Source organism: Lithobates pipiens, unplaced genomic scaffold, assembly GCF_037356315.1.
Source record: "Lithobates pipiens isolate NorthernLeopardFrog02 unplaced genomic scaffold, aLitPip1_a1.2 Scaffold_1, whole genome shotgun sequence".
In the NCBI taxonomy this organism is placed as follows: domain Eukaryota; kingdom Metazoa; phylum Chordata; class Amphibia; order Anura; family Ranidae; genus Lithobates; species Lithobates pipiens.
Genome location: NW_027507685.1, coordinates 93,180,641 through 93,204,237, shown reverse-complemented (window position 1 = coordinate 93,204,237; position 23,597 = coordinate 93,180,641).

Sequence of the window (23,597 nt, the reverse complement as noted above, 5' to 3'; positions counted from 1 at the left end):
AAGATTACCTGTGGTTTTAGAAGCGCGGTTGTCCACAGGAGGATATCACTGGTCCAGGCAGCAGGCAGGGACTTGGTCAGCAACAGCGAACACAGTTTTTCAGGCAGCAGGCAGGGATACTGTCCATATTACAGTCCAGGGTCAGTGCAGAGATGTCAGCAGTGCCAAAAATATTGGTCCTGGTAGTAGGCAGGTCCTTGTGGTGTGGTCAGTGCGGCATGATGGCAGTAAGTCCTACAGGCAGCAGACAGAAGTAGAGCCTCGTTCAGGACAAAATGGGGATAGGGGTAGAGGCTTCTCCCTCCCAAATCTCTTTGAAGCCTCCGAGTCTCCAGACCCTAATCTAGGAATAAGAAAACAAAGAAAATTGTTTTCTTCTTCCAGAAAAACTATACTGGAGCCCCTCACATATGTGAGATCCCGTGTTGAATCCCACTAGTCCAGTTGCAGAATACAAGATCAGTCCAAGAGGCAGGCAAATATCATGGTCAAACAGTCCAAGGTTAGTTCCAGATCAGGCAGAGATATGTACAGAATCGTTAGACAGAAGCATGGTCGAATAACAGTCCAGGGTCAGTTCCAGATCAGGCAGAGGTATGTACAGAATCGTTAGTCAGAAGCATGGTCAAATAACAGTCCAGGGTCAGTTCCAGATCAGGCAGCGGTATGTACAGAATCGGCAGGCATAAGAGTGGTCAAATAACAAGCCAGGGTCAGTTACAGAGCAGGCAGTGGCATAAGGGGTGTGAAGGTGTATGAAGGCAGGAACTGAGGATTATGTTTACCATACTTCACTAAAAATTTATTGAAGTATGGTAACGCCGAAAACAGTCGCCTATGCAGAGGCCTGGTTGGGAAGGACATTGTGCACAATAATAAGATGTGTCTCTTCTGACTCCTGCTCTGGTACACACCTTACATCTTTTTTGACGTCTTTGGCCTGTTGGTTTGGGGGGGATTTTATTGGGAAAGTGGCGCTCGGAGAGTCGACTAACAATGTCTGATCGGATATTTTCTGGTGGGCCGTTTGGGAAAATAAGGGCAGTGAAAACTTCCTCCTGGTAGCCAAAGAAACGTTTGGGGTTTTGGGTGGCGTTGCGGTAAATGACATAGGAATTATAAATGGCCAATTGAAAAAAATAAATTGCTACTTTTTTGTACCAATGGTATGTCCGTCTTGTGACAAGATATGATTCCATCATTTGGTCGTTGAAGTCGACTCCTCCCATGAACAAATTGTATTCGGAAATGCATTTGGGTTTCTTTACGGGGCCATTCCTTCTGGGGATTTCCACAAAGGTATCGTTGTGGATAGAAGATAACATATACACATCCCTTCTGTCCCTCCACTTCACTGCCAGAACCTCCTTGTTTCTCAGACTTGCGGTTTCTCCTTTTCGCAGCTTCTTGTTCACAAGACTTTGAGGAAAGCCCTTCCGATTCTTTTTTACGGTGCCACATGCTGGTGTCTTCTTCCGGTGAAGGTTGTGGAACAGGGGCAGAGATGTGTAGAAGTTATCTACATACAGGTGGTAGCCTTTATCCAATAGGGGGGTATATGAGGTCCCAAACAATTTTTCCTCTGGATCCCTAGTAGTCCGGACAATTAGGGGGCTGCAGCTGGGTGTCCTTCCCTTCGTACACCATGAATGAATATGTGTACCCTGTGGCTCAGTCGCATAATTTGTAGACCTTCACCCCATAGCGGGCCCTTTTGCATAAATTGCTTCATTCTAAGCCTGCCGCTAAATTTAATAAGGGACTCATCCACACATATGTGTTGGTCCGGGGTAAACAATTTGGGGAATATTTCTGAAAAATAATTCAGTATTGGTCTAATTTTGTAAAGCCGGTCATAATTTGGATCATTTCGTGGAAGGCACTGGGAATTGTCACTGAAATGTAAGAACCTCAGGATGATCTGATACCTGGTTCTGGGCATTACCGCGGAGAAGAGCGGTGAGTGGTGGAGGGGGTGGGTTGACCAGTAGGTACGTAATTGATTTTTTTTGTTGAGTCCCATATTAAATGTGAGGCCTAAAAAAACCTTGAACTCCTCCACCGTTAGGTCCCTCCATTCGTAGGGACGGGCATAATAAGAGGTCGGATTTTGAAAAATAAATTGTTGTGCATACAGGTTGCACTGGGCCACAATTGACGACAACATATCCTCCGTAAAAATGAAATTAAAAAAATCTATTGAGGTAAAATTCTCCGTGTCCACCTGGACTCCTGGCTGGGCGGTGAAAGGGGGAACATTGGCCTCTCCTGAATTAGGAGGAAGCCACAAGGGGTTCTGAAGGGCATAGGGAAGGCCAGCATGGCTCCTAACCCTTTGGGGCTGAGATGACACCCCACTGGTACTTGGCCTTTCTTGCTGGGGCACTGCGGTGCTGGTGGACGGCACTGCGGTGCTGGTGGACGGCACTGCGGTGCTGGTGGACGGCACTGCGGTGCTGGTGGACGGCACTGCGGTGCTGGTGGACGGCACTGCGGTGCTGGTGGACGGCACTTTGGTGCTGGTGGACGGCACTGCCTCACTAGAACACCTTCATTTGATGGGCCGGATATATTCCTCCTCGGATTCAGTCAGTGTTTCACTGCTGAGGACTGGCTCATAATTTACGTCGGCTTCAGAATCCGAATCTGAAAAGGAATCTGAAGAGGTTAGCTCCCCGTTGCTCTCGTCGGCCGTGGAAATAATTTGGTACGCCTCCTCAGCGGAAAAGACACGTTTAGCCATGGTAGCACTGATGGGCACTGATGAGGTGGCACAGATGTGCACTGATTATACAAATGGGCGCTTTTGAGGTGGCACAGATGGGCGCTTTTGAGGTGGCACAGATGGGCGCTTTTGAGGTGGCACAAATGAGCACTGATGGGTCGGCACAGATGTGCAGATTTATTGCACGGATGTGCACTGATGAGGCGGCAGATGGGCACTGCTGAGGCGGCAGATGGGCACTGCTGAGTCGGCACAGATGGGCACTGCTGAGTCGGCAGATAGGCACTGATTTATTGCACAGATGTGCAGATTTATTGCACGGATGTGCACTGATGAGGCAGCAGATGGGCACAGATGGGCACTGCTGAGGCGGCACAGATGGGCACTGCTGAGGCGGCACAGATGGGCACCGATTGGTACAGATGGGCACCAATTGGCACTGGCGGGCACTGGCGGTGCACAGATGGGCACTGGCGGGCACTGGCGGTGCACAGATGGGGCACTGGCGGTGCACAGGTGGGCACTGGCGGTGCACAGGTGGGGTAGAGATGGGCACTGGCAGGGTAGTTCTGGGCACTGGCAGGGTATATCTGGGCACTGGCAGGGTATATCTGGCAACAGATGGCACAAAACAGTCAACTTTTTTTAACTCACACTATCTCTCTCCTCACACGCTATCTCTATGTGAGGAGACAGATTCGGCAATGGGTGATGATCTCATTTGTTTACATTTGAGATCATCACCCATTGGAGGCGGCAATCGCGCTGTAAACGGCCGCTGTGATTGGCCGTTTACAGCGATCTGTGATTGGCTGTGTCCAGGGGACACGGCCAACACAGATTTTCCCCGATGCGCGCTCCCAGGAGCTCTTAAAGGGGACGACGTCAATAGACGTAGTCCCGGAAATTGAGATCCGCCGCTGTAGCCGTCATTTGACTATAGCGCGGATCTCAAGTGGTTAAAGTAATTGAACACACCTTCTGCAACTTCCCACTTTGGCTCAAGCCTGTTGCTCCTGCCCTACCCCTACCACCCCTGCGGAAGGGCCTGCCTCTTCCTCTGCCTGTAATTTTTTAAATGACCCTGTGACAAAACTCTCAGTCCCTATACTGATAAAGGACTGCTGCAGTATAGGGCAGCAGTCAGCAGTAGTGCACCTCAACCCTATGTATTGTGGACCTATACCAGTCCTTAAGGAATAGCAGACTGTACCTCACTCAACCCTATGTACTGTAGCACCCTAGACCTTACCAGTCCTTATAAGAACCTTTGTGGAACAAGTAGGTTGTGAATGGTTAGCAGACTGTACCTCAGTCCCTATACTGATAAAGGACTGCTGCAGTATAGGGCAGCAGTCAGCAGTAGTGCACCTCAACCCTATGTATTGTGGACCTATACCAGTCCTTAAGGAATAGCAGACTGTACCTCACTCAACCCTATGTACTGTAGCGCCCTAGACCTTACCAGTCCTTATAAGGACCTTTGTGGAACAAGTAGGTTGTGAATGATTAGCAGACTGTACCTCAGTCCCTATACTGATAAAGGACTGCTGCAGTATAGGGCAGCAGTCAGCAGTAGTGCACCTCAACCCTATGTATTGTGGACCTATACCAGTCCTTAAGGAATAGCAGACTGTACCTCACTCAACCCTATGTACTGTAGCACCCTAGACCTTACCAGTCCTTATAAGGACCTTTGTGGAACAAGTAGGTTGCGAATGATTAGCAGACTGTACCTCAGTCCCTATACTGATAAAGGACTGCTGCAGTATAGGGCAGCAGTCAGCAGTAGTGCACCTCAACCCTATGTATTGTGGACCTATACCAGTCCTTAAGGAATAGCAGACTGTACCTCACTCAACCCTATGTACGGTAGCACCCTAGACCTTACCAGTCCTTATAAGGACCTTTGTGGAACAAGTAGGTTGTGAATGATTAGCAGACTGTACCTCAGTCCCTATACTGATAAAGGACTGCTGCAGTATAGGGCAGCAGTCAGCAGTAGTGCACCTCAACCCTATGTATTGTGGACCTATACCAGTCCTTAAGGAATAGCAGACTGTACCTCACTCAACCCTATGTACTGTAGCACCCTAGACCTTACCAGTCCTTATAAGAACCTTTGTGGAACAAGTAGGTTGTGAATGGTTAGCAGACTGTACCTCAGTCCCTATACTGATAAAGGACTGCTGCAGTATAGGGCAGCAGTCAGCAGTAGTGCACCTCAACCCTATGTATTGTGGACCTATACCAGTCCTTAAGGAATAGCAGACTGTACCTCACTCAACCCTATGTACTGTAGCACCCTAGACCTTACCAGTCCTTATAAGAACCTTTGTGGAACAAGTAGGTTGTGAATGGTTAGCAGACTGTACCTCAGTCCCTATACTGATAAAGGACTGCTGCAGTATAGGGCAGCAGTCAGCAATAGTGCACCTCAACCCTATGTATTGTGGACCTATACCAGTCCTTAAGGAATAGCAGACTGTACCTCACTCAACCCTATGTACTGTAGCACCCTAGACCTTACCAGTCCTTATAAGGACCTTTGTGGAACAAGTAGGTTGTGAATGATTAGCAGACTGTACCTCAGTCCCTATACTGATAAAGGACTGCTGCAGTATAGGGCAGCAGTCAGCAGTAGTGCACCTCAACCCTATGTATTGTGGACCTATACCAGTCCTTAAGGAATAGCAGACTGTACCTCACTCAACCCTATGTACGGTAGCACCCTAGACCTTACCAGTCCTTATAAGGACCTTTGTGGAACAAGTAGGTTGTGAATGATTAGCAGACTGTACCTCAGTCCCTATACTGATAAAGGACTGCTGCAGTATAGGGCAGCAGTCAGCAGTAGTGCACCTCAACCCTATGTATTGTGGACCTATACCAGTCCTTAAGGAATAGCAGACTGTACCTCACTCAACCCTATGTACTGTAGCACCCTAGACCTTACCAGTCCTTATAAGAACCTTTGTGGAACAAGTAGGTTGTGAATGGTTAGCAGACTGTACCTCAGTCCCTATACTGATAAAGGACTGCTGCAGTATAGGGCAGCAGTCAGCAATAGTGCACCTCAACCCTATGTATTGTGGACCTATACCAGTCCTTAAGGAATAGCAGACTGTACCTCACTCAACCCTATGTACTGTAGCACCCTAGACCTTACCAGTCCTTATAAGGACCTTTGTGGAACAAGTAGGTTGTGAATGATTAGCAGACTGTACCTCAGTCCCTATACTGATAAAGGACTACTGCAGCAGAAGGGCAGCAGTCAAGTATAATATTCTTTCTATATTTGGAAGAAAGAATATTATACATGTACAAGCCTATTACCATACCAGTCCTGAAAAGAACCTTTGTGGACCTAATAGTAACAGCTACTGATTAAACTGACTGTCCCTCACTGCCTCACACACAGCTTCCTGCCTGTCCCTATTAAAACTGACAAAACAGAAGCTGCTGGAACAATAACTTAAAAAAGCACTTTTGTGGACCTAATAGTAACAGCTAATGATTAAACTGACTGTCCCTGCAGCACACAGCATACTGTCCCTCTCTCTACACTGACAAGAGACAGGCTGCTGCAACAATCAGTAGCACAGCAGTGCCTCAAACCTATATCCTGAACTACACCTAACACCTATACCAGTCCTGAAAAGAACTTTTGTGGACCAAATAGCTAGCGATTTGGGTCACTGCATTCTCTCCCTGCTCCACACAGAAACCTCTCCCTATAGTGACAGAAGAAAGAATGTAAAGTGGCCGCCGGATAGGGTCTATTTATAAGTTAGGGGGAATGTCCAAGTGTCCATGTGCTTTAATGTCTCAATTGACTGTCCTGTACCCCATGATGGATGTGTCATCATAGGTCAAATTTCTTTTACACAGTAAACACGGAAGTCCGCCGGGCTCCCCTATGTCATCTCTGTACTCTGCCTGATCTGACAATGTGCTCATCCCTCTTTCTCTTATGTTTCTACAGGTTTTGCAAAAAATGTATTATTTCAGCATGGTTGACTATTTCTCCCTTGGAGTCATAGTATATGAGATGGTGTTTGGGAAGCATCCCTTCATCACCAGAATGGACAACTGAGAACAAATCAAGATGAAAATGATTGAAATGGAGCCCGATTACGAGGAGGGTATGGACAAGTTACAGAGAGCCTCAGGCTCTTCTATTGCTCAGATATTGTTATTGGTCATGCAGCATCTCATTATATTTCGTTCTCATATTTCATTCTTCATTACAGCTTCTGTGGAAAGAACAAGAGAGCTGAAATCATCTAGTCATTGACATCAGGAGCCATCCGTTCTTCAAGACCCTCGTGTGGTGGAGATTTTTGAAATATAATATTTATAGCAAGGAGCTTAAAGGAAACCATTCTGAATGTATGACTTAATATTTTCAGGTTTATGTGTGTATGTGAGCAGAGGTTTTAATACAGAAATGTCTCTTATCTCATGGGGACCATTGAACGTCCCCAGGTGTTCAGTGTATCCCCTTTTGTGTTCCCAATCATCTGTGCAGACGGGGAGGCTCCATCTCCCCAGGGGACATTAACATGCTAATGTCGGAACTGTTTGGGCTTAAGGATCAAAGGAGGTGGTTCATTAATTGTTAGACAAAGTGGCCCCGGACGTTCAGGCCTGATCTATGGACATTTCTGGGAGCTTGAGAATTAACCAATCAGAGTGAGAGCCATCCTGAACCAATCGGGATTTAGACTTGAGAATCAGCCAATCAGAGGTTGATGCGAACTCAGAGCCAATGGGTACATTCCATCTTCTGATTGGCCGAGAATGCATATAAAATAGGGCAAGAGTTAGCTGATGGTCCTCTTGAGTTCCAGACCATCGGGGACAACCGGAAGTCCGTGTAACGTATACTTGTATCTCTCTCTCCCTCTCTCTTTATTATGTCTCTTTTCTATTTCTAACTATTTCTTTCTTAGGACTTATCTTGAAATATTGATAAATATATTGAAAGTGTATGTCTGTTGTAACCATATGACCTAAATTATCTTGGTAGCCTAAGCAACATAGTACTAGTAACATCACTTGAGTTATATGATAAGTTCAAATTATTCTAAAGTTTCTTTTCTGTATAAATAAATGCAATTGTTTATCTTTTCGCACTGTTATCGTTCCTTTTTAACCTTATGTAGACAAAGGTTTAATCACTGATTTATTGTATCGTTGATCATTTAAGTGAGATATAAAAATAGCCAAAACACTCGACTGGGCAGAGTTAGAGCGAAGAAAGTCAGCAATGCCATCTGAATCCGAACCAGTAAGTATACAGATAATAGAGTCCAAACATATTGGAGGGGGAGGGGAGATTTTCAGCAGCAGGCTCTTCACCATCTAACCCATTTGTTTGAACAGACTTTTCAGACCTATCTATGAATTTGTGATCACTATATAATCATACGGTCTCGTCTGATTGATTTCTGCTCATTATTGGAGATAATTATTGTGTACGTTATCTGACCACTATAGAGAGCTAGGGTGGAAGGAGCCTACTTGGTGAAATCTGCTGCACCTTGGGGGTGGGGTTCACCATACTTTGTTACCATTCTCTGTATCAATTAGAAACAGTAATAAATGTCTTTTTCTCTTACTAGATTTGTGAGGAACCATCAAATAACAGCATGCCATTGAATGAATTTATCAACTACCTGGACCGGAAGGCTCCAATATCACCATATGAGCAGGTGTATTTCACAGGCTTTTCATACATGAGTGACAGTCTGATGATGTCACCAATGGACTTATTTTCCCATCCACCATCATTGCCAGAGAACAAGCCTCATTTTGCTCACTGTAGTGACAACAGTGAGTGTCAGGTGGAACCAATGGACTGGTCTCTATTACCAATGAATATCCATGGACCTGTACCAACTCCAATGGAGAACCATTATAAGGAGGCTCTTCAACAATTGGCAGAGCAAATGGTCTTTCTTCAGCCACCACCAGCAGTCAGACAGGAGAATCTCTTCACACCCTGGCCAATGGATTATGAGGAGCCTCATATGAATCTAAAAGAGCCAGAGGAGCAGAATTATATCTATGACTTTGGCTACCAGAGCGTAAAGCAGCCTGGCCCATGTATTATGAGGAGGCTCATAACAACATCATAGAGCCTAATGTTCAGTTTTACCCAATTGCCTTCATCTAGTGCACACCCCTTCAGACTGGGCGCATATTCTGCCAGTTTTTATCAGTGTCCATTTCTTAAATTCATGTGCGTTTCTTATATTCGGTGTGCTTTTCTTATATTCGTGTTCTCCCCCTGTTGGAAGAACAACAGCAATCTCCTTTTATATATATATATATATATATATATATATATATAAACACACACACACACACACACACACACACACAAACACACACTGTGAACGATGTACAGTGTGCATTATACCTATCTATCCAGCAGGTGACACTGTAGTTTGTATTCTATGGTACAAAGTAATAACAAGATGTACCGTCTATATATAAACTCCCGTGAGGGGGTCCCTGGCAGAATACCGGCTGGCCCTTAGATTCCACTCCCTGGGGGATCTCGTGTCATCTACTCGCCTGTGGGCTCACACCAGTGGCGCAGTGACAATCATCAGGTACACAACTACTTATCTGATTAAACACAAGAATGAAACAGAGAAACTTCAAGAGCTCGTTGCCATGTCTAGCAACAAATTCCAATGCAAACCAGGACTTGCAACCTACCTACAGAACAGACTACCCTCAAGAGCTATTAAAAGTACTCCATTGGAAATGTGGCATGGATCAAAGTCTAACATAAGGCACATCAGAATCTTTGGATGTAAAGCATATGCCTATAATCCAAGTGAAAAAACGATCCAAGCTGGAGAACAGAGCCATAGAGGGCATTCTAGCAGGCTACAGCAAGAAAACAAAGGGTTACAGAATCCTACACCCAAAGACTGACAGAGTGACAATAATCCATAGTGTTTATTTCAATTTGGGTGGCACAGTGGTGTAGTGGGTAGTACTTTCACCTAGCAGTAAAAAGGGTCACTGGTTCAAATCTCAACCACGACACTACCTGCTCTGAGTTTGCATGTTCTCCCTATGCCTGAGTGGGTTTTCTCCGGGTACTCTGGTTTCCTCCCACACTCCAAAGACATGCTGGTAGGTTAATTGGCTTCTGTCCAAGAAATTGGTGATATCCTTGATGGTAGGGACCGATGTGAGTGTGTACTCACTCAGGTTGAACTGGATGGACTGGTGTCTTTGTTCAACCTTACTAAATATGAGAGCCCATCACCAGAAACACCGATCCCTGAAAGCTGTGAAGTGAATATGCCAAACACACCAGAAGAAAAGTTTGACCAAAGCAAACCTGTGCAGGAGTCAGAACAAGAGGTGTAACTCACATTGCCTAACTCAAGTTCCCCACCAGATACTGCTGAACTGCCTGAAATCAGAAGATCCACTCGGACTACAAAGGGAATACCACCCTACAAGCTGTTATACACTGTCAAAACAAGGAAGACAAATAAGGGAATATTCACAAATACAAAGCCAGACTCAGAAATTTGGTGAAGATTACGATTAAACTAGTCGTTAAAACTGCTTTATTACATGGAGACATTAAGGAAGATCTCTACATGGAGCAACCACCAGGGTTTGAGCAAGGGGACAACCTTGTGTGTAAACACCAGAAGAACATTTACGGTCTTAAACAATCTGCAAGGATGTGGAATGCAAAAGTGAACAAAGTACTTACTAAAGAGGGATTCTCAAGCAGTAAAGTAGACCCCCGTCTCTACTCCAGGAATCAAGAAGACAGATGGCTATACATCCTTATCTATGTTATCCAGCATCTGACCTGGGTTTGATTCCTGGCCAACGCAATTACCAAGATGGCTGCCTAATCTGCTGTGCAAATTAAATGCTTTTGGAATAAAATATAAACCAAAAGGAATGCGTTTATGTATGTATTTTGTTAAGCACTTTTGAATAATATTTTTTTTGTACAATGATATGATTGTTTTGTATTCTCATTTACAGCCAGGAGGTGGAGCACTCAGCTCCTTTTCAAGTATTTTCTAGGCTATCCTAAGCAACTTGGCTGAACAAAAAGCCTGCTGTTTACTATATAGCTCAATAGCTCTCTCTGACTCTCCCTGTAACCTCAATACTAATCCTCCCTATATCCCCAAGAATAACCGCCCCTGTAACCCCAATATTATCCCTCCCTATATCCCCAATACTATCCCTCCCTATATCCAAGAGTAACCCTCCCTGTAACCCCAATACTATCCCTCCCTATGTAGCAATGTGAATTGTAACCAGAAAGTTTTGTACCTTCCAGTGTTTTGAATATTATTGGCCCCCGTGATTATTCAAAAACCAGTGAACTCATACCTGTGCATCAGCAGAGTGAGTTATGGGGCGTATAGTCCTTCTGGAATCTGCTGCTATATATTCCTGTACTCTAAGACTAAAAATCCCAGGGACCCTTGCAGTGACCTGAAGCTTGCTGGGAGGGATGATAAAAGTAGCTTATGAAGCCTGGGCATGCTTTCCTCCTCCTGGGCCTAACGTACCGGTAACGTTTTTTTCAAGAGTCTTTCAAGACAGCACACGAGAGACCTCGGCTCCTCCCTTCTCAGGAAACACCGCCTCCACCAGAGTTTTAAGCCACGCTATCCCTCCAGCCCGTCAGTTTTTTTCCACGAGAACCTCCGGCCAGTCTAGGGAGACACAAGAACACATCATACCAACCTTCATACTCCTGATGCTCTCGTCTCCTGGTGGCAAAAAACTATTTGGGTGGGTACCTGTGCTGTCCTGAAAGACTCTTGGAAAAAATGTTACCAGTACATAACTTCAATTTTCCCTCTTTCATCTTTTAGGACAGCACACTTGAGAGGATGAGCGAGAACTTACCCTAGGGTGGGACTACTGCTTGCAGGACTTTCGCCCAAAGGCCTGGTCCTGGGCAGACAACAAGTCCAATCTGTAGTGCTTAACCAAAGTCTTAAAACTTGACCACGTTGCTGCTCTGCAGATCTGTTTGAGTGTAGCACCAGCCCACTCTGCTTGTGATGTTGCCATGGCCCTAGTGGAATGAGCCCTAATACCTTCCGGGACCTCCACCCCTTTTTCCTATATAGGCCTGACTGATTTAACTTCAACCACCTGGCTATAGTATTTCTAGAAGCTTTTGACTTCCTAGCCCCAGAAAAAGAAACAAAAAAGGAATTGGATCTCTTAAATTGATCCGCAACCTCCAAGTATTTTAATACCCTTCTCCTGACATCTAACCTGTGGAAGATGTACTACTGTTCCCTCACAGGATTTGGTCAAAAAGTGGGTAGACAGATTTCCTGGCTCCTATGAAATTTTGAAGCCACTTTTGGCAAAAAGACCGGTTCGGTTTTAAAAATAATCCGATCCCGAAAAATCTGAAGAAAAGGTGCCCTCCTTGATAGGGCTTCTAGTTCACTAACCCTCCTTGCGGTAGTGATTGCCACCAAAAATAAAACGCCTTGAGGGTTAAAAATGTTAACGTACAAGACTCAATAGGCTCAAAAGGATCCTCTGTAAGAGCCTGCAATACTAGGGATAGATCAAACTGGAAAGGGGTGGAAGCCGACTGGTCTCTGCCTACTTAAGGCTTTAAAGAACCTGGATATCCAAGGATTCACTGCTAGTTGTTTAAGGAATATGCTTAAAGCAGAAACCTGACCCTTGACAGTGCTAAGGGCCAATCCCTTATCTGCCCCACTCCGTAGGAACTCCAGCACTGCAACTGGATTACGAACGTTAAAAGGAGCTCTCCACGCACCAATAATTGAATTTCTTCCAGACCTTCAAATAAATCTTGCACGTCTCTTCTTTCCTAGAACGTAGAAGAGTCGCTACCAACCTTTTGGAGAACCCCTTACTTTTCAGCATCTCCTCGTCAGTAGCCAGGCTGCCAGATTCAACCTCTACACCTGAGGGCAGCAGATTGGGCTTTGATATAGTAGATCTTCCCTGACCGGCAATATAGAAGGCGGTTCCACCGCCAGCTTCTTTAGGACAGAGAACCAAGGCCTCCTGGGCCAGTGTGGTGCTATCAAGATCAGGGTTGTGTCCTCTAACTGAAATTTCCTCAAGGCATAGCACTTGGAAAAATGCCAACTCTGAGAAAGAGCATCCACCCCTATTGCCACGTCCCATCGGTTCAGAGAGAAGAGCATCATTTTTGCATTCTCCCTCGAAGCGAAAAGGTCTACACATGGGATCCCCCACTTCTGGACAATCATCCTGTAGATGCCTTGACTCAGGACCCAGTCGCTCTCCCTCAGCTTCCTCCTGCCGATGAAGCCTGCCATCTGATTTAACTCTCCCTTCAGGTTTAGTGCAGATAGTGAGAGCACTGTGACCTCGGCCCAGTTGACTATTGTTTCTGTCAGAGCCCAAAGGGAACAGCTTCTGGTACCCCCCTGTCGGTTGATGTAAGTGTAGCACTGACCCCCAAAGGAGCTTCTGGTTTTATTGGGCTTACCGTTACCTTCTTGACCTTGCCTCTGTCTAGGGTTTCCCATGGTAGATAGCCCAAAGAAAAGAGGAAGTTCAGGTACTTTGGACTGTCAAAAATGGAAAGTCTTTATAGAAGAAATCCAGAGAATAACCGTTTCACAGCTGGATTTTCACAACCCCCGGATAGACCTCCTCTCACTAGGCCTAGCAGTTGGTAAGGTGTTAAGTAAAGTAAAGTAAAGTCTCTGCCACAGATCTTGAGCATAATTGAGGAACATAGACAAATTTATAGAGCTATCATACGGTACCAGTATCTCTCAGGCGGTCCAGCGATACTGTATGAGCGTGGATCCATGAAGTGTCCTTCAACTAAGCCTCCAGGCTCCTTCAGAGAAGCCAGTCTTGTGCATATCCTTCTCCTGAAGAGTCCTCCCCTGGATGCTTCTCCAGTTGCTGGGCCTCTCCTTAGATGAGACGGCACCGGACCACCCTTGAATCACCAGGCCTCAATATCCATTCAGGCCTGTCACTGCAGTTGCTTCTCCTCAGACTATCCAGCCCCGAGACTTGGAAATACATGGAACCGCACCCCAGGCCAGGAGGGCCATGGGGGCTGGTCAGGAGTACCAGAACCAAACAGACAGAAAAATCTTCTGGCACGGAACCCCGTAGCATGTAATGTCAGTACCTTAAATAACACCTCCCAGAATGCACAGCAGGAAAACACTCCCATTGGGCTGGTTCCCGAGAAAAATGTGGCACTCAATACACCCAGCTAAACTGCGTTCTACCACTTGCCAGTGGTGACAGCGACAACTGCGGCCATGGAGAACCAAGTGCAACCCAGCTGGACTGGTACTGAAATCATAATTTAGGAAAATTAGCCCTAAAACCCAACTGTGGTTTCAGGAATATTAACTTTCAAAAACATATAGCGCATACTCGTCGGGAGCCAGCGCTACATAAGCAACTGCTGAGGAATTGTCTGAGCAAACCTGGACGTGATGTCCCTGGAGCTTCTGTTGAAAACCTCTGAGAGCCAGAGAAATGGCTTTCAGCTCTCTCCAGTTTGAGGACTTCCCCGCGTCCTCGATATACCAAGATCCTTGCGCCAGACTCATCCTCAGGTGTGCTCCCCAATCCGTGCTGCTTGCGTCTGTTGCGACGACCTTGGACACTGGTAGTACTCATTCTAGGCTCCGTGATAGATTTGCTGCCTTCCTCCACCACCACAAGGACCTCTTTACCCATATTAGAATGAGAACCAATGAGTCCGGGGATCTCTAGGTGCGGTCCCAAACCTCCAGAATGAACAGCTGTAGAGGGCGGAAGTGCAATCCTGCCCACCTTACGGCTGGGAGGGCAGACGTCAGTAGACCCAAAGCTGACATGGCCTTTCTTATGGATATCTGTTGATTGCCCTGTAGGACTGCCAAGGCTTTGTCTACTTTGCAAATTTTCTCTTCTGGAAGGAAACTCACTGCTGAGTTGAGTCCAGAACATAACCTGGGAACATAACTCTCTGGGATGGAACCAGGTTGGATGTCTCCAAATTTAGGAGCCATCCCAGATGTTCCAACACACTCCTTGCTACCTGCAAGTCTCGAACCAGCTGCTCCAGCGAAGGAGCAAAAAGGAGCAGGTCATCCAGGTATGTGACTACTGAGATTCCCCAGAAAGTTGCAGAAAGGTCAGAGACTCCACCATCACCTTGGTGAATATCCGGGGAGAAGAGGATAGCCCAAAGGGGAGGGCTTGAAATTGAAGATGTACTATTTCTGTCCCCGACCTTACTGCCAGTCTGAGGAATCTCTGACTGTCCTCTGCAATCGGAATGTGCAGATAGGCATCCCTTAGGTCTATGGACGCCATGTAGCAATTCGGAGGAAGCAGTGTTTTCACAGAGAAAATGGAATCCATCTGGAACCTCTTGTAGGAGATTGATAGATTCAGAGGTTTCAAGTTCAAGATGATCCTGAACTTCCCTGAAGGCTTCCAAACCACAAAAATGTGGGAATAAAAACCTCTGCCTATCTACCCAGGTGGGACGCGTGACACTACATCCTGCTGTTCCAGATCCTCCAGTGAAGCCAGTAGAGCTGTTGACTTTTCCGCACACTTTGACAAATCTGTGATTTGCAGCCAGTGTGGGAGGGGGGCTTGAGAATTCCCATTTGTACCCTCTCCTTACAGTCCCTAGTATGAACGGATTGGAGGTAACAGACTCCCACTGTGGGAGGAAAGCTCCCAGTCTTCCTCCCACCGGGGTTAACCTGTCATTGGGACTTTTGCGGCTGTTCAGGAGGGGGAAAAATCGTTCCCCTGCGCCTTCTGCCCTTGTTGGACTCCGTCCTCAGAAAATTAAACTTCTTTTGCGGACGGGTCTTCTTTTTAGATCCCCCCCCCCCCCCAACTTTTTCTTTAAGGGAAAGGCCTTCTTTTTATCTGCTGTTCGATCAAGGACAGCCTCCAGGTCCGGACCGAACAGTACATCCCCGTTAAAGGAACTCCACAGAGCTTTGCCTTGATGCATTGTCCCCTTGCCAGGTTTTTAGCCAGAGAGCTCTCCTGGCTGAATTGGCCAACACAGAGGATCTAGCAGACATGCGGACCGACTCTGCTGAGGCATCCGCAATGTATGCGACCCTTTTAAAAGCATTGGGAAGGAGGAGAGAATCGTCTCTTTTGCGGTACCAGCCTAAATATTTGCTTTTATATGTGTTAGACACTGCTCCATGTTACACGCCACCACTGTGACAGCCATGGCAGGCTTAAGATTCCCTAAGGAGGTGTCAGGGCTGGTTAGCCTTTCCTCCTCTGGGCTGGCCGCTCAGCTGTCGGCTAATTGCCAGCTCTCTTCTCTCTCCACAGTTACCAGCTGTTTCTGATGATGCTCGTCTGACCTGCCTATTTAAAGCCTTCCAGCTCATTTCTTCATTGCCTTCATGTTGGTCACATCACAAGGAACCATGTCCTGCTGTTTGTTTCAAGACTGGCTTGCTGACATCCCTCCTGGCTCCTTATCCTGCTTGCAGTTGCTCTCCTTGGATCCCTGACTTCTGGACTGGCTGATTACCCGATCTGGTTTATGAACTTTGGACTGGCTGACTACCCGATCTGGTTTATGAACTTTGGACTGGCTGACTACCCGATCTGGCTACTGGACTCTGGCTATGCTTGACTACGCTTTTTTCTATTTACCTTTTTATTATTAATAAACAAGTGTGATTTGATTGTACTTCTGTCTCAGTCTGTTTCATGGTTCCTGACAGGAGGAATCCCAAGTCTTTTTGAGGAGAGAATCCATCCTCTTGTCAATAGGGTCCGATAGCACCACCGTATGTTCAAAAGCCAAGTCTGTCTGTCTGCATACCTGAGAAAAAGCTGCATCCAGTCTAGGTGACTTGTTCCATACAGCCGCTTCAGCCTCTGAAAAGGGGAATCTGTGCTTTAGTGCTCTGGAAAAGTAAGGCTTTCTTTCTGGGTCTCACCATTCCTTTTTGATAGTGTCAACCAGAACCTCATGGATCGGGAAGACCCTCCTCTTCTGCTCTCCAAGACCTTCGTACATTTGATCATGGAGAGAGAGAGATTTTTTTCTCCTCTTGTATACCTAGAGTCGTGTGGATGGTTCCCAAGAGCTCTTCCAGGGAGAGCTTGTATTGGGAGGTTCGAAAGGACTCACTATCCACATTCTCTCCACCCGACTCCCCTGAGGAATCTGAGGACGCGCCTTCAGGCTCATCCTCAAAAGACTGTCTGGTGCCCCAAGGTAACCCTTCACTGATAGAGGGACCTGCTGAAGGACCAGGAGCGGCATCCTGCACTGCCAGAAGATTAGCTGGGGGTTGCGGTGGTTGAAAGCTTGCAAACAGCATTTTAAAAGATTGGAAGGTGATGGAAAGCTCCTTAACGGACGCTGTCAAGTCGGAACCCTTCAGAATGTTCCTTAACCAACCCCTCAATACATTCCCTACACAGAACTTTGGGCCAAGATTCCCCCAAAGTACTCCTACATGATGGGCATTTCCTCTTGGTGTTGTGTGGGGACCTAGATTTTTCAGTGGTATTGCCCTGAAATGACAAAAACCCCACAGAATCAGAATCTGCCAGCACAAATAAAACAGACCGCACTGACAACAGGAGTGCACCCCCCAGGACCGACCACCACCAGTGTCCCAGAAGTACACCTCCTCCCCTCTGACCACCAAGAGGGGGGTTCACCCATGGAGCTAAATGGGAAGATAAGGGAACACCATCCCAGGGTTCCACTTACCTTAGAGTGACTGGTGATGGTGTCACCCATCACCGATCAGGAAGCATCCGTCTCAGACATCCCTTCGGGCCAGAAATGAACATCGTCCGCCTTAGTTGCTCCTAGTGCTGACACTACAGCCAAACGGAGCCTCCACCAGCCTTCACGCTGCTCGCTTTACGTCCAGCGGCTGGAACCCAGAAGCCACGGGTCAATCGGAAGTGTACGCCCCCGCCGGAACTAGCGTCACCCGCCATCCAGCCCAGCCTTGAGCTCCATGCTGGCCGCCACAAAGCGAGGGGAATGTTGCACTATCCCCACCTTTCCCCAAGGTACCGGAAAGCGAGCACCCTGGCCTCCGAACTTCCCCAAGGGAGGACAAGGTGCGTTTACTGCACTCAGCAGACCAAAGACTCCCCAGCCCAACTGCCATGCATTTGAGAGATCTCTGTCTCTCCCTCTCAGGAAAAACCGGCCTCAGCATCCCCAGGTGACAAATGGAAACACCAAAACTGACGGGCTGGAGGGATGGTGTGGCTTAATACTCTGGTAGAAGTGGTGTTTCCTGAGAAGGGAGGAGCCAAGGTCTCTCAAGTGTGCTGTCCTGAAAGACGAAAGAGGGAAAAATTTGGTTTACAAACATGTTATTCTAGGGTTCCCTGCTGCTGCTCCTCCCCCTTGCCCAGTGCACCCCATAGAAAGCCTCTTGCTATGCGGTCCATTGAAGCACAGAGCATGGCTCGGCCCTGCCCCCTGCTGTCTGCTCACTGGCTGTGATTGGCTCCCACTGCTGCCTCTCTGTCCAGTGAGGAGAGAGAGAGAGCTTCTGCTCTCAGGCACAGCGCTGGATCAAGATTGAGCTCAGGTATGTAGCGGGTGGGGGGAGCTGCATATAGGTTCTTTCCTCCCACACTATAAAGACATTCCTCACGTTGGTGGTGCAGTGGTGAACATAACTGCTTATCCAGCAGCTGACCTGGGTTTGATTCCTGGCACACACAATTGCCAAGATGGCTGCCTCGACTGGTAACTGCTTTGTGTCCCCTGGGAGAAATCTGCTGTACAAATTAAATGTTGATGGAATAAAATTGAAACCAAATGGAATGTGTCGTATGTATTTTGTTAAGCACTTTGAATAATATATTTTTTTTGCACCAGGATATGATTGTTTTGTATTCTCATTTTCAGCCAGCAGGTGGAGCACTTGTTTCCTTTTCAGGTATTTTCTAGGCTATCCTTAGCAACTTGGGTAAAAAAAAAAGCCAACTGTTTACTACATAGCTCAACAGCTCTCTAACACTAGCCATTCATGTAATCCTAACACTAATCCCCTCTGTAACGCTAATACTATCCCTCCCTATATCCCCAAGAATAACCCTCTCTGTAACCCCAATACTAACCCTCCCTATTTCCCCAATAATAACCCCCCCCTGTAACCCCAATACTAACCCTCCCTATTTCCCCAATAATAACCCCCCTGTAACCCGAACACTAACCCTCTCTATATACCCAAGAATAACCTTCCCTGCAACACCAATACTATCCCTCCCTATACCCCTAAGAATAACCCTCCATGTAACCCCAATACTAACCCTCCCTATATCCCCAAGAACAACCCTCCCTGTAACCCCAATACTATCCCTGCCTCTATCCCCAAGAATAACCCTCCCTGTAACCCAAATACTAACCGTCCTTATACCCCAAAGAATAACCCTCCCTGTAACCCCAATACTAACCCTCCCTATACCCCCAAGAATAACCCTCCCTGTAACCCCAATACTAACCCCCCCCCCATATAGCCCCAACAGTAACCCTCCCTGTAACTGAACCCAGTGAATCTAGTGAGAAGGGGGGGTTGAGCCCCAAGTTCACCTTTAATAAAGTGGTCTGTAATGTCGGCATCTATAATGCTTCAGGAGCCCTAAAACACACCAGTGGTCACATCATGAAGTGGAAGTTCTCCATGCTTGAAAAGACCTGTTTGGCGGCTCAAACCGTCTCATGTCTATATGGAGGATCCCACCACAGTGTTCTCTTCTGCCTCCTGCTCCCCGGGTGTAAAATGCACAATGTACTTCATCCTGTCTTCCTAGGTAGTCCTGTTCCTCTCTCCCCACCTCTGTCCAATCACACATACATTATATTATCAAAAGTATTGGGACACCTGCCTTTACACAACCATAAACTTTAACCACTTGCCGACCGGGCCATAGCCGAATGACGGCTACAGTGTAGTTGGACAATTCTGGGAGGGAGTACAATGATGTCCCCCAGAATTGTGATCCCCGCACACACAGGAGTGTCCATGCTCGCCGGATACTCAGGACCCAGCACATCACAGATCGGGGTAAAGGGCCAATCCCAGCAGCCCTTTACCACGTGATCGCTCCATCCGCAGATCCAGAGTAATCGCTGTCACCGAACCAGCGTCATGTCCGGTTCTCTCCTCTCCTCACACCGATCGTGTGAGGAGAAGCTGCAGCGTGAGGCTGCTTGACTTTTTTTGCATGTATTCCAAGTGCCCAGCAGTGCCCATCTGTGATCCAGCATTGCTACATCAGTGCCCATCTGTGCCACATCAGTAACCAGCAGTGCCCCATCAGTGCCCATCTGTGCCACATCAATACCCAGCCATGCCACATATTTTCCCAGCAGTGCTCTACAGTGCCCCAGCAGTGCACATCTGTGTCCCTGCAGTGCTATATCAGTACCCAGCCATGCCATATTTGTGCCCCAGCAGTGCCCCATCAGTGCCATATTAGTACCCAACAGTGCCACATCTCTGTCCAGCAGTGCCCTAAAGTGCCCCATCAGTGCCACTGTGTCCATTAGTGCCAATACAGTGCCCATCAGTAAGTGCTCATCAGTGCCACCCTATCAGTGGATCCTCATCAGCACCCATCAGTGCCGTAGAAATGCGTTTTCATTTTCTTTCCGCATTTTCCCAAAACTTGTGGCGAACAAATGACATGTTCAAAAGACTCATTATGCCACATAGAATATACATTGGGGTTCTTTCCAAAATGGGGTCATTTTGTGGGTGTTTGCATGCTCCAGGGCCATCAAAAGTGTGATAGGTTGTCAGGAAATGAGATGTGTAATTTATGTCCCTAGAACACCTGAAGGTGCCCCCTGTATGTTGGGCCTCTCTATGTGGCCAGGATGTGTAAAGGTCTCACACATGTGGTATCCCCATACTCAAGAGTAGCAGAATATATTTTGGGGTGTTATTTGTGGTATGCACAGGCCAGGTGAGAGAAATAACCCGTTTATAACAATTTTGTGAATAAAAAATAAAAATCTTAATTTTATAAAGAATTGTATTCATAGATTATATATATTATCATAGAATATACTTGGGGGGAGGGGGTGCTCTCCATGCCTCTTACTTAATACCTTGGACTGTCTACTTTCCAAAAAAGGGGTCATTTGGGGGGTTATTTGTACTTTCCTGGCTTGTTAGGTTCTCAAGAGATGAGATCGGCCTTCAGCACATCAGGTGTGATCGATTTTCAATGATTGGCACCATAGCTTGTAGACTCTATAAAGGTGATTGACGAACCTTGGCACCCCAGATGTTTTGAAACTAAATTTCCCATGATATCTCATGCACTCTGCAGTGTAGTTGAACATCATAGGAAATGTGGTTCCAAAATATCTGGGGGTGCCAAGGTTCACCATCACTGCTCTATAACTTTCACAAAGACCAAATAATATACACTGATTTGAATTATTTTTTACCAAAGATATGTAGCAGTATACATTTTGGCAAAAAATTATGAAGAAAATTACTAATTTGCAAAATTTTATAAATCGAAAAGAAGAAAAAAATAATGTAAATCTCAGGACTGGATGAACAGAAATGATAATATATATATATATATATTGTGGAGGAATGTAATGTACATACTGATAATCAGAAAATGTCTATTTGCTTATGTGTATACATGTTTCTATGCAACTCCTTACTTATTATATCGTAAAACAGCTCAGCTCTGCTTGAAACTTAAGATAGTGCCTTTCCCCTGCTTCCCACTAATTAGAAGAATGCGGAAGTGGAGAGAACCAGCTTCAACCAAACTTCAAGCATCAAGTTTCTTTATTTTGTCTTGTATTTCAACCAATAAGATGTTTACATAGCAATGACGTATCTGTGTATAAAACATTAGCACCACGCAGCTGTGTGAAGTTGGCACCCCATGTTTGTAAAACCTGAATAAAAATATAATATTCGTTTGTGCCGCGTTTGTGCTGATTTGTGCCGCAAAAATTTGCGTTTGTGCCGGTTCGGTTTCTGAGATATTAAACATTCAATGGAATGCAAGCCCCGCCCACTTTGCACCCCATGTTCTTGAATTTTAAAAACGAACGCGCCATTTGTTTGTGCCACGTTTGTGCTGGTTTGTGCCACAAAAATAAACGCTTGTGCCGCTTTGGTTTCGGAGATAGTGGGCTGAAACCCCGCCCACTTTGCACCCCACGTTACCGAATTTTAAAAACGAACGCGCCATTCATTTGTGCCGCACTTGTGCTGGTTTGTGCTGCAAAAATAAACATTTGTGCCACTTTGGTTGCGGAGATATTGTGCGTTATAGTTGCTGAAACTCCGCCCACTTTGCACCCCACGTTACCGAATTTTAAAAAAGAACGCGCCATTCGTTTGTGCCACGTTTGTGCTGGTTTGTGCTGCAAAAGTAAACGTTTGTGCCGCTTTGGTTGCGTAGATATTGTGCGTTATAGTTGCTGAAACCCCGCCCACTTTGTACCCCATGTTCTTGAATTTTAAAAACGACCGCGCCATTCGTTTGTGCCGCGTTTGTGCTGGTTTGTGCCGCAAAAATAAACGTTTGTGCCGCTTTGGTTGCGGAGATATTGTGCGTTATAGTTGCTGAAACCCCGCCCACTTTGCACCCCATGTTCTTGAATTTTAAAAACGACCACGCCATTCGTTTGTGCCGCGTTTGTGCTGGTTTGTGCCGCAAAAATAAACGTTTGTGCCACTTTGGTTGCGGAGATATTGTGCGTTATAATTGCTGCAACCCCGCCCACTTTGTACCAAATAGTGCTGAATTTTAAAAACAAATGTGCCATTCATTTGTGTCGTGTTTGTGCTGATTTGTGCCGCAAAAATAAATGTTTGTGCCTCTTTGGTTTCTGAGATATTGTGCTTTATAGTTGCTGCAACCCCGCCCACTTTGTACCCCATGTTGCTGAATTTTAAAAATAAACGTGCCATTCATTTGTGCTACGTTTGTGCTGGTTTGTGCTGCAAAAATAAACATTTGTGCCGTTTTGGTTGCGGAGATATTGTGCGTTTATAGATGCTGAAACCCTGTCCCATATTGCTGAATTAAAAAAAAAAAAACACGGCACAAACGAATGGCGTGTGTTTTTAATGTTCAAGCCCCAAGTTGTGTCCAAGTTGCCTCTAAAAGTCGTGTTGAAAGTCGTGTTGCCCCTGTGTGAACCGAGCCTAAACGTAAGGAGGTTCAGTGAGGAGGACAAAAAAAGCTCTAGTGGTGAGCTCAAATTTATGGGAGTGGGGTCCTATAGCATTGGAGAGGAGGCGGTGTTAGACTCCATGGCAGACTATATGTGGGTTGTCAGGAAAAGAATGTTTACTGACATAGATGTTTTTCTAAAAAGCAATTAAAAAAAGAAGGGACTTGTATAAGAGAATTTGCTGGAGTGCTGCTTTGCTTGGTTAAGTCCTGGTTTAAAAGAGAACTATGGCCCAACCTTTTTTGGCCTTATTTTTTTTTTGTTCACAAGATGACATATAGGATGTTCTCCCGTGCAGCCGGGACAGATCCTGACAATACTGTTGAGATCCATCCTGTCGCCTGATTGACAGCTGACTCTGCCTCACTAGAGCTAGAGCCAGCGCCAGCGCCAGCTGTGCCCTCCCCAGATTTCCTCCTCCGTCTGTTCTTCCAGTCAACGCTAGAGAATCGGAAGGGGGGATGCATGAGGAGTAAAACATGTACAATATCCACCAAATCTACACAAACCACGAACAAACCAGCTAAATATTAAAAACAAACACGCCATTCGTTTGTGCTGCGTTTTTTTTTTAAAATTCAGCAATATGGGACGGGGTTTCAGCATCTATAA